The following is a 12,340-nucleotide window of genomic DNA, read 5'->3' as shown; positions in this document are numbered from 1 at the left end:
CCCATTCATAGATTTTCAATACATTATGTGATAGTCAGATTTTGATGTTTTGCAGGATCTAATAGAAAGAAGGAAGCTTAAGAAGAGTAAGTTGAATCTGATCGTGAGAGATGGATTTCTGTCGCATGGTCCGATGATCAGATTTTGGAAGCTACTGTTTAGGAGTTATGATAGATTAATAGATTGCTTAGGAAATATCTAGAGACATAGTTTTCATAAATTTACATTGTAAGGAAAAAAAATTTCACTTAATATTAATAAAAGTGAATTTTGATTTATTTACTTTATATTTCCTTGCAATGGCATTTATGAAAACTGGTGGTTATATTTCTATTATTAGCAATGTTAAAAGTCGTTTTACTTCTTAATTTTGCCGTTTGTGGAAATGTCGTAATCAACCAAGTGAAAAGGAATTCGCATCACCCAAGTTTCAATTGGATAGATACTTGGATTCATGCAATTTGAATTGTGTAATGTATGAGAATCTTGATCTTTGGAAGATTGTGACCAATTTGTTGATCACATGTTTATGTGAGTCAAAGTGATGGACTATTAAATCTAGTAGATATTGCTATGGAATCTTGGGATCCACCACAAAGGAGGATAACTCTGTTCGTCATCATTTACCAATGTTTCAGTAAACATGGTTGTGTTTATAAGATTAAGCATAATTCTAACACTTTGAAAAGCATCAAAGAGAAGCAGAACAAATAAGAAGAATCTATTAGGCAGAAAGATAAAGGTTTCTCCAATATGAAAGGAAAGGAGAGTACTTTAGTATCATGTTTTATGATCATCTTAATGATTATGGAACTATATCACAATTGATCCTCGAAGAAAATCTTAGTTGTAATTGTTTGACTAAGATGATGAATCGAATATTGTTGAAATGGTTCAATCAAGAGATGAATCATACTTCGTTTCCAATCAAGTTCTAGAGTCATACTCTAGTAACTACAAATCGTATCTTGAAGCTTATTCTATACGAAGTAGGTTTATAACACCTCATGAAATGTAGAGTAGAAATGTTTTCTTACTTTGGCACATTTGAAATTGGTAGTTGTGTTGTTTTGGTTGAATCAAAGGAAAAACTAAAACCAATTACATGAAGTGTTTTCTTGTCAAGAATCCACACTAAATTTTGAATATTTGTTTTGCTCATCATGGAATGCTCCTTGAGAGAGAAACTTATATGTCAAGAAGTTAGTGTGAGTCTTATTTGTTGGATTAGGTGTCTAAGTTCTTAACTATTTCTAGGGTGTACTTGACCCGGTTGGCATGGTCCATTTGGGTTGCATGGCATTGCAACACTTGGATAGACTAAATGAGAGAAAGGACACTTAAGGATTATTAATATATTATAAGTTCTAATATATTAATAATATTATTTAATTAGTATTAATCAAAGAATTGATTTGAAATTAATTAAGTGATCAAAAAGAGACTAATTAAATATATGAGGTTGATTGTGTAAATAATCTATTCTTATATAGTAGGCTAATGATCCATGGTTTGTATGGATTGGGCTAAAACCCAAAAGGTGCTCCATGGATAATCCATGGAGGTTACAAATCCATGGATCATGGAATATGAAAAGCCATGACAATTAGGGTTTACATGGTGTAACCCTACTTGTGCCACAACTATATAAAGACCCCTGGTCTAGCAAAATCGACACTATTTTTGTACAAGATAGAGGGCTAGCTGATTTTGAGGTTAAGTGAACTTCTCTCAAGTCTATTCCAATAGTTGTAGTGTTGTGTGAGACATTTGAGGCATCAAACTTGAGGTGTTAGGCTCACAAGGTTCTCAAGGAATCCAAACTACAAAAGGTATGTTCTTCTTCTAGCATTTATGTTTAAAAGTTCCCCATGGTATGCTAGATAGGTTAAGAACCTTGGAAAATAAATTTTGCATGTATCATAGTAAAACATAGATCCAAGGTTTCTAGGGGAGCATGTACACCTTAGGAGTGTTAGAATGCTCAACACCCAATAGTGGTATCAAAGACTAGGCTTGTTTTCTTGATATATTATGCAAACTTGCTGAAAAACTCAAAAAATTGGCTGTCTGGACAGTGGACTCGCCGAGTCCATGGGGGGAATCGAAGTGTCCATGCCTATATTCAACCAACTCGACAAGTCAGTTCATGCACTCGGCGAGTTGGCTTGTCTGAGTGCAATTTCTCGACTTTTGCTGTTGGAAATGGACTAGAAACATTACCCTAAACTATTTTGGTCTTATAAAAATTGTTTGAGATGGTGTAATGGTTATGCTAATCCATTTTCAATAGCTATTATCAAAATTTCAAGTTTTATATGGTTAGTTTTATGATTCTTGAAATTGTTGATATGCATGTTCATGAACTTATGAGTTTAGAAGATTATATGAATTATTTGTAACTTGCTTGTTAGTTTAATTCTTGATCATTATGTGTTTTAATGGAATCCATAATTTGTCCTCAAGTTATAGATTACCAAAAGTCACACTTTGAAAGTCCATTAAAGAAACACATAGGTTACATAAAATGAAAAGTCACTCATTTTAATAAACCATTTAACTCATAAGTTATGAAAGATGAAAAGTTTTGAAAGTTACAAAACTTGCCCTCAAGCTTTGGAACATGTAAAGTCACTTTAAATACTCAAGTTCCAACCCCTAGAATTAAAACCTAATAAATTATTTCGTTTTTCATAGTGGAAATTGGTGAATCGTCATTCGTCTACCTTTAAATATTCTATAGCTTGGATTACGACATCCTCTTCCAAGTTATAAAATATTGTGTTGGGTCCTAGCCTTAATATTTCATATTGGGTGTTATATTAAGGACTTTAAATATACTATCTTGAATATCTCCCAAAAGATGTCTGGTTCAGACATCTATGATCTTCCCAAAACTCTTGGAACAAGCTTTCCTAAAGAAGATGATGTCCTAGAAATCATTCTTCACTCCCTCCACCTCCTCCAATCATTCTCTCTAACCCACAAGTTTAAGGTCACTCAAGCCCTATTGTCAAGCAAGGTCTACGTATGTTCACATCTTGGAGATGAAATCACATATTGACAAGTCGGGAGAGTTAGGTGTCAAAGTCTTGAGGAAGTTGGATGTTGACTAATCACTTCCTAAGTGACTTAGTGAGTTTTTTATGGACTACTATGTAAAAGACTATGACATGAACCTTAATGATCTTATCTATTTGCTTGGTGCTGCTGAATCAGCAATGATTTGGAGCACTGGTAGAGCAAATTTGATTAAGAAGATCAATTCCCCAGTCTTCAATGGACATTGACAATTGGTAACATTGGATATCCAGAAAAACTTTCTCTTCCCAATGGAAAGGGGTCGTCCATAGTTAACTCGGTTGACCAAATGGTAAAGAGAAAGGCTAAGTCTGAGATAGTCATGTGCCATTCCAAAGGGTCCATATGTTTCTAGTCAAAAAGCTTGACTCTGCTTCAGGTAAGTCCACTATCTAACTCTCTTAAGTTCCTATTTGAAGATTCTTAATACATTTTTTAATGTATGGTAGGATCAAGCAAAGGGAAGGGAACTTAGAGAAAGAGTATGCTGAATCTGATCGCGAAGATGGATTTCAATCGCATGGTTCGAAGATCGGATTCTTGAACTACTACTTAGAGAATTATGATAGATTGCTAGGAAATATGTGATAGCATAGTTTCCATTTAAAGGTGCATTGTAAGGAAAGTTTTTCGGCATTTGATAAATAAATAAAATTTTGTTTTATTTTATATGTCCTTGAAATGGCACTTATGGAAAATTGATATTTGTATATTTCTAGCAATAATGGAAATATGAATTTGATTCTTCCATTTGTTGTAGTGTCTAAATTTACCAAATAAGGAAAGATTCTCATCACCCAAGTTTTCAGTTAGATAGAAACTTGGACTCATACAAGTTGTATAGTATGATGAATGAGAATTTTCAATTAAGACTAATTCCTTGTTCATATTTATATGTGAGTCAAATGAAGGACTAAAGGATTGAAAACACATTCTTGTGCACCGGTCAAGTCTACCACAAAATACTGATAAGACTATTCATCATCATTTACTAAGGTTTAGTAAATATGGTTATACTTACAAGTTTAAGTATAATTCTGAAACATTGGAAAAGTTTCGATGTATGGCAGAACGAATGAGAAGAATCAAATTAGTCAGAAAGATAAAAGTTTCTCAAATCTGAAAAGATGGGAGAGTAGTCATACTTCGTTCCAAAACAATTGTAACATCGTAAAAATTTGAACAATTTTTCACTTTTGAAAACCATAAAATATCATTCACATTCATTTTAAAAACATTGTATCAGTACAAAACCCCAAGATCAGAATATATATATCTCCAATGTGTGTGTGTGTGTACCAATCATGTCAGCGCCTTCCCGCGCTCATCACTGGTACCTGAAATACATAACACAACAACTGTAAGCATAAATGCTTAGTGAGTTCCCCAAAATACCGCATACCACACATACGCCACTCGAGGCTATAATACGACCCTCTGGTCGATGTGTCTCAGCGGGACCCTCCAGTCCCGTAGCTCATTGGACCCTCTAGTCCGGTCATAGCTCGTTGGACCCTCTGGTCCGGTTTATATCATCATACAACATACATATATCATATAACACATAATCTCATACATAACACATAGGACCCTTTGGTCGACACATAATACCACTCTAGGTAAAGTATAGTGAGAAGACTTACCTCGGTGTCTCGGTAAATATCTGACTTGGAAGAAATGTGATCTAGCCTCCGCCTAATCACATAAGGTAATACTCTCATAAATACAACTGTGCTCAACCCTAAAAGTCAACAAGGTCAACGGTCAAACTTTGACCTCGTCGAGTGCACTAGGGCGACTCGGCGAGTCTACACGTGTCCACTGACTCTCTCAGTCCCTCTCTTGGCACGTCGAGTACTTCCCTTGACTCGACGAGTTCCACCTGACATGAATCGCGGGGCCACCCCGACTCAACTCGCCGAGTCTCAAGAACAACTCGGCGAGTTCCGCCTTGAACTCCAGTCCCCCTGACTCTCCCTGACTCACCGAGTTATTCCCCAACTCGACAAGTCCACTCACTGAGTGATTTACGGGAAACCCTCATCCTACTCGCCGAGTCTGTTCTTCGAACTCGGCGAGTTCATGCCATGCACGAACTCCATAGGCCTCCTGAGGTCAGATCTATTCCATACATTCATAGATCTGGTCTTCCCAAGCATGATAATCATGTAAGGTTCAAACCTTGACACTCATATAACATCTAAATGGTCTAACATGGTGATTTAGCCCCAAAAATGACATCCCAAGCTCATGGCTCCCAAAATGACTAATAAAGCTCCAAGGGTTAAGGTCTCTGGACCTCTTTGGGTCCAAATCCAGAACATAGACTCGAGTAGGGACCAAATGCTCCACTTATTCATCCTCTAAAAGGGTTAGAAAACCCTAACACTAAGAATCAACATCAAAACTGAAGAAGGTCCGAGTAAAATACCTCAATATGATCTTTAAGAACTCAGAAATCACCACAATCGCTCCTCCTTCAGCCTCCTCTTGCCTTGGTCACCTCCTTCTTGCAAAAACACCCACAAAAGGATCAAGAATGGCCTCTCCTTCCTCACAAACGCTCTAGATCTCTTAGGGTTTCTCTCTGGGGGTTGGTGGCCGCAAATGATGGCCCTAAAATTAGGGTTTCATTAAACAGCATGGACTCGCCGAGTCCACTCATAAACTCACCGAGTCCAACTGTGAACTCGCATACGAATCCGCGACCATACTCGGCGAGTTTAGACGCCAACTCGCCGAGTCTCCTCTCAATTCCCAAAAATAAAAGAACAAGATAGGATACCTGGGAATCCGGATGTTACAATTCTCCCCCGCTAGAATCAGACTTCGCCCTCGAATTCTCACTCTGCAAACAACTCTGGATGCTGCTCCCGCATCTCACGCTCCGGTTCCCAAGTCAACTCTGCCCCTTTCCGATGCTGCCACTGGACCTGAACTAGAGGCACCTCCTTGTTCCTCAAAACCTTGACCTTCCGATCCCTAATCGCTACCGGTCTCTCAACATAATTTAGGCTAGCATCCACCTGAATATCTTCTAATGGCACCACTGCCTACTCGTCGGCTATACACTTTCGTAGCTGCGACACGTGGAAAGTGTCATCAATCTAACCCAACTCTGCTGGTAACTCCAAACGGTAGGCTACCCTGCCTACCCTCGCTATCACCCTGAAAGGACCAATATATCGGGGCCCCAAATTGCCCCTCTTCCTGAATTGAATCACTCCTTTCCAAGGAGTGACCTTCAGGAGCACAAAGTCACCGACCTGAAACTCGAGCTCGGACCGGCGCCTGTCCGCATAACTCTTCTGACGACTCTGAGCAGTCAACAACCTCTGCCTGACCTGCTGAATCTGCTCTGTCGTCTGAAGCACAATCTCGATACTACCCATCACACACTGCCCTACTTCTCCCCAACAAATGGGGGTCCGACATCTCCTCCCATACAACAGCTCAAAGGGCGGCATGCCAATGCTCGAATGATGGCTGTTGTTATAAGAAAACTTTGCCAAGGGCAATACATGTCCCAACTCTCGCCGAAATCCAACACACACGCTCGGAGCATGTCCTCGAGCGTCTGAATCGTCCGTTCACTCTGCCTGTCAGTCTGTGGGTGGTATACGGTACTAAAATGCAGTTTCGTACCTAATTCCTCATGAAACTTCTTCCAGAACCTGGAAGTGAAACGTACATCTCGATCTGAGACAATCGAGATCGACACTCCATGCCGCGATACCACCTCTCTCACGTACAATTCTGCCAACCTTTCCGCAGAAGAGCTCTCACTGATGGCCAGGAAGTGAGCACTCTTTGTCAACCTGTCCACAATCACCCAAATTGCATCGACACCCCTGGCGGTCCTTGGCAATTTGGTGATGAAATCCATGGTAATTTGTTCCCATTTCCACTCGGGAATCTCTAATGACTGCAGCTTACCATGTGGACGCTGGTGCTCGGCCTTAACCCTGCGACAGGTCAAGCATCTCTCTACAAACCACGCGACATCCCTCTTCATACAGGGCCACCAATATTCCTTTTTCAGGTCCAAATACATCTTAGTGGCCTGGGGATGGATCGAGAATTTCGATCGATGAGCGTCTTCCATCAAAATGGTACGCGTTCCGCCCACAGACGGTACCCATATCCGACCCTGAAATGTCATAAGCCCCCAGCTATCGCTAACAAATTCCGATACCAGCCCGACAACTCGCTCTCTCTTCTGGCTTTCTGGCCTCACAGCTTCAGCCTGGGCCCCACGAATAGCATCCAACACCGGGGTCATCACTGTCAATCTCATACAAACACCCCGCAATGGGGCGCCCTCCGCCCTACGGCTCAGTGCATTGGCTACAACATTAGCCTTGCCCGAGTGGTACAGGATCTCACAATCATAATCCTTGACCACGTCCAACCACCTCCTCTGGCGCATATTTAGGTTGGGCTGATCCATCAAATACTTCAAGCTCTTGTGGTCTGTGTATATCGTACACCGAACCCCTTACAGATAATGTCGCCAGATCTTGAGGGCGAACACTACCGCTCCCAATTCCAAATCATGAGTGGGATATCTTGACTCATGAGGCTTAAGCTGCCTCGATGCATATGCTATCACATGCCCCCTCTGCATAAGCACCGCTCCCAATCCGGATATCGACGCATCACAATATACCACAAAATCCTCCATCTCTTCCGGAAGAGCTAATACTGGGGCCTCCCATAATTTTTGGCGAAGTGTCTCGAACGAGGTCTGCTGCTCCGGACCCCAAGAAAACGCAGCACCCTTTCGGGTCAACTTGGTGAGTGGCACGGCGATCTTGGAGAAATCCTTAATAAATCTCTGATAGTAGCCGGCCAAACCCAGAAAGCACCTGATCTCGGTGGGTGATCTCGGCACCTCCCACCTCATAATCGCCTCAATCTTGGCCGGATCAACCAATATCCGATTCTGGTTAACGAGATGCCCCAAAAATTGAACCTCTCGTAGCCAGAACTCACATTTGGAGAACTTGGCATAAAGCCTTTCGCTCTCAGAACCCCGAGGATCTCTCTCTAATGCTCCTCATGCTGCTCTCTGGATCTCGAATACACCAACATGTCGTCAATGAACACGATCACTGAGCAATCCAACATCCGTCTGCATACCCTGTTCATGAGATCCATGAAGACCGCTGGTGCGTTGGTGAGTCCGAAAGGCATCACCACGAACTCGTAATGCCCATAATGAGTCCGGAATGTTGTGTTCTGGATGTTCTCCTCCCGCACCCTCACCTGATGGTTCCCAGACCTCAAATCGATCTTAGAGAACCAAGATGCTCCTTGAAACTGATCGAACAAATCGTTGATCCTCGGCAGCGGGTAACGGTTCTTGACCGTTAACGTGTTCAACTCCCGGTAATCAATGCACATCCGGTGGGAACCATCCTTCTTCTTGAAAAAAAGAATAGGCGCCCCCATGGCGAACTGCTCGGCCGAATAAACCCCTTCCCCAGCTGCTCCTGGAGCTGTGAGGATAACTCCTACATCTCGGGAGGCGCAAGGCGATAAGGCGCCTTGGCGGTAGGCGCAGCTCCCGGAACCAATTCAATACCGAACTCCACTTGCCTCTCCAAAGGCACACCCGATAACTCCTCTGGAAACACATCCAGAAACTCACGCACTATCGGGACCTCATCAACTGACCTCGGTCTCTCTGAATCAACCCTCGCATCCATCACATATGCCACAAATCCCCTACAGCCCTGCTGTAGACTCTGTCTCGCTCTGGCGGCCGAACAAAATGCTGAACCAGCTCGTGTACCCTCTCCGTACACCGTAAGAACCCCCCCCACTAGGGTCTCGAATCGTCACCAATTGACGCTCGCAGTCTATCACAGCTCCATATCGGCTCAACCAATCCATACCCAATATAACACACACGTCCCCCATCGCGATCGTAACCAGATCTATCGGAAACTCCACATCGAAGATCTCAAGGACACATCCTCGAATCACATCTGAAGCATACACTGCTCGCTCATCAGCTATAGAAATACACTGAAACTCGCAGAGGTCGATCCAACGCCTCTCGACGGATACTAATGTGCTGACTAAAAGCTACTGAAACGAACGACCGACTCGCACCCGAGTCAAATAATACCAAAGCAGGCACATAACTCACAAGAAAAGTACCTACGCACATCATCATATAAGCATAAAAACCCAACTCAAATAAAAGATGAAAAGAGAATACATACCAGCCACAACATCGGGCGCCGTGCGGACCTCCTCCGCAATCAACTGAAATGCGCTCCCACGAGCCTTTGGGGCCTCGGCCTTCACCAGCCGAACCTCGGTAGCCCTAGTAGCAGGCACAGATCCCTGCACTGATCCCCGAACTAGCTGAGGGCACTCGGCCTTCCGATGGTCGGTCTGGTTGCAGTGAACGCAAACCGAAAATCCCTTGGGGCAATCCCTCGCGATATGCCCCTCCTTCCCACACTTGTAGCATACTCCAGCCCTGCACGACTCCTCATGACTCTTACCACACTTCCCACAAGTGAGGCCCCTCGCGCCCCTAGATCTCGAATCAGCGGGTCTAGCCCGCTTGGCTGTCGGCTGAGACTGAGCCGGTCGCCGATCCGCCCTCTATGACTCGGCCTCCTCCCTGGCCTGAGTCTCCAACTCAATCTCCCTCTTCCGAGTATTTTCCTGGAGCTCAGCAAATGTCCGGTAAGTCGAGTTTGCCACAAACTCCCAAATGTCTCTCCTCAGCACACTCAGATAACGGCTCATACGAGCCTGCTTAGATGACACCTGCTCAGGGCAAAACATCGCCCTTTGATGAAACTTCCTGGTGATCGCTGCCACAAAATCAGTGCCCTGCTTGAGGGTCAAGAACTCCTTAATCAACCGTTCCCTCTCCACCGGGGGAACATACTCCTCTCTGAACATAGCGGTGAACCTCTCCCAGGTCACCTCGGAAATCTCAGCAAAGTGAAGTTCGCCGTCACGAACTTCCACCAATCCTTCGCTCCCAAGCGGAGCTGGTTCAGGGCGAACCGAACCCTCAAGTGTTCTGGACAAGAACATGTATAGAAACATCCCTCGATGTCAGAGATTCATCTCATAGCAGCAATCGGGTCCTGCTTCCCGTTGAACTCTGGTGGCTTTGTGTTGCTGAACTCCCGAAACAACAACGAGTCACCTCCCTGAGGTCTGGCAGCAACAACAGTAGCAGTAGCTGCAGCTGCAGCAGCCTCAGTCAGCGCGGCATACCGCTCATCAAAAGTCTCAATCAATGTGTTCTTGATGTCTCCAAACATCTCAGGAATCTCAGCCCGGATGGCAGCAGCCACCTCCTCGTGAATCAATCGATGGATCTCCTCGTCGCTGACACCACTGCTCTCAGGTGTGTGTCGAGTCCCAACCATGATGCCTCTGAAATACAACAATAATTATCAGAGACTCGATCGAGCATACTCATACTCGATGACGCAAACCTACTTGTCCTCCATTGTCCAAAAGGTTCTTACTTGGAATGCCCACTAATCCAGTGTCTTCAATAGTACGGGCCCAATACTACTGACCACCCCGCATCAGCGTTCACTCCAAGTCCTCCTCCTTGGATCCTGGGTTATAAGTACTCTACTCTCATGAGCTCCTAACTGCTATCTACTCGCTCTCAAAGCATCTCAGCAGCAGAAATCTCCTAGGCTAAGGCATCACAAATCAGGCCACTCTAGTCCTAATATGTATACCTAGCCTACTCTAGCATGCATAATGTAACATAACATAACTCATAACACATAATGTAAGGGTACTTTTTGGGGATTCACCGTTCGGGCGCTGGTTGATCGTACACACGACTCTACTTTGTTTGTCTCAAAACTCTTTTTACTATTTTCAAAAATTTTACTTCATTATCAAAAATTTTCCTCAAATCCTCAGTTTGAGTTCAGATACGCCCGAAGATGCATTCGAATCCATCAAACCAAGGCTCTGATACCAACTTGTAACACCGTAAAAATTTGAACAATTTTTCACTTTTGAAAACCATAAAATATCATTCACTTTCATTTTAAAAACATTGTATCAACATTGTATCAGTACAAAACCCCAAGATCAGAATATATATACATATATATATATATATATATATATATATATATATATATATATATATATATATATATATATATATATATCCAATGTGTGTGTACGAATCATGCCAGCGCCTTCCCGCGCTCATCACTGGTACCTGAAACACATAACACAACAACTGTAAGCATAAATGCTTAGTGAGTTCCCTAAAATAGCTCGTTGGACCCTCTGGTCCGGTCATAGCTCGTTGGACCCTCCGGTCCAGTCTATATCATCATACAACATACATATATCACATAGCACATAATCTCATACATAACACATAGGACCCTATGGTCAACACATAATACCACTCTTAGTCCCTCTCTTGGCACGTCGAGTACTTCCCCTGACTCGACGAGTTCCACCTGGCATGAATCGCGGGGCCACCCCGACTCAACTCGCCGAGTCTCAAGAACAAATCGGCGAGTTCCGCCTTGAACTCCAGTCCCCCTGACTCACCGAGTTATTCCCCAACTCGGCAAGTCCACTCACTGAGTGATTTACGGGAAACCCTCATCCTACTCGCCGAGTCTGTTCTTCGAACTCGGCGAGTTCATGCCATGCACAAACTCCGCAGGCCTCCTGAGGTCAGATCTCTTCCATACATTCATATATCTGGCCTTCCCAAGCATGATAATCACGTAAAGTTCAGACCTTGACACTCATATAACATCTAAATGGTCTAACTTGGTGATTTAGCCCCAAAAATGACATCCCAAGCTCATGGCTCCCAAAATGACTCCTAAAGCTCCAAGGGTTAAGGTCTCTGGACCTTTTTGGGTCCAGATCTAGAACATAGACTCGAGAAGGGACCAAATGCTCCCCTTATTCATCCTCTAAAAGGGTTAGAAAACCCTAACACTAAGAATCAACATCAAAACTGAAGAAGGTCCGAGTAAAATACCTCAATATGATCTCTAAGAACTCAGAAATCACCAGAATCGCTCCGCCTTCAGCCTCCTCTTGCCTTGGTCACCTCCTTCTTGCAAAAACACCCACAAAAGGATTAAGAATGGCCTCTCCTTCCTCACAAATGCTCTAGATCTCTTAGGGTTTCTCTCTGGGGGTTGGTGGCCGCAAATGACGGCCCTAAGTGCCTTTAAATAGGTCTCAAACCCTGGAAATTAGGGTTTCATTA

Source organism: Lactuca sativa, chromosome 3 (genome assembly GCF_002870075.4).
Source record: "Lactuca sativa cultivar Salinas chromosome 3, Lsat_Salinas_v11, whole genome shotgun sequence".
Classification (NCBI taxonomy): Eukaryota; Viridiplantae; Streptophyta; class Magnoliopsida; order Asterales; family Asteraceae; genus Lactuca; species Lactuca sativa.
This window is presented reverse-complemented; position numbering follows the sequence as displayed.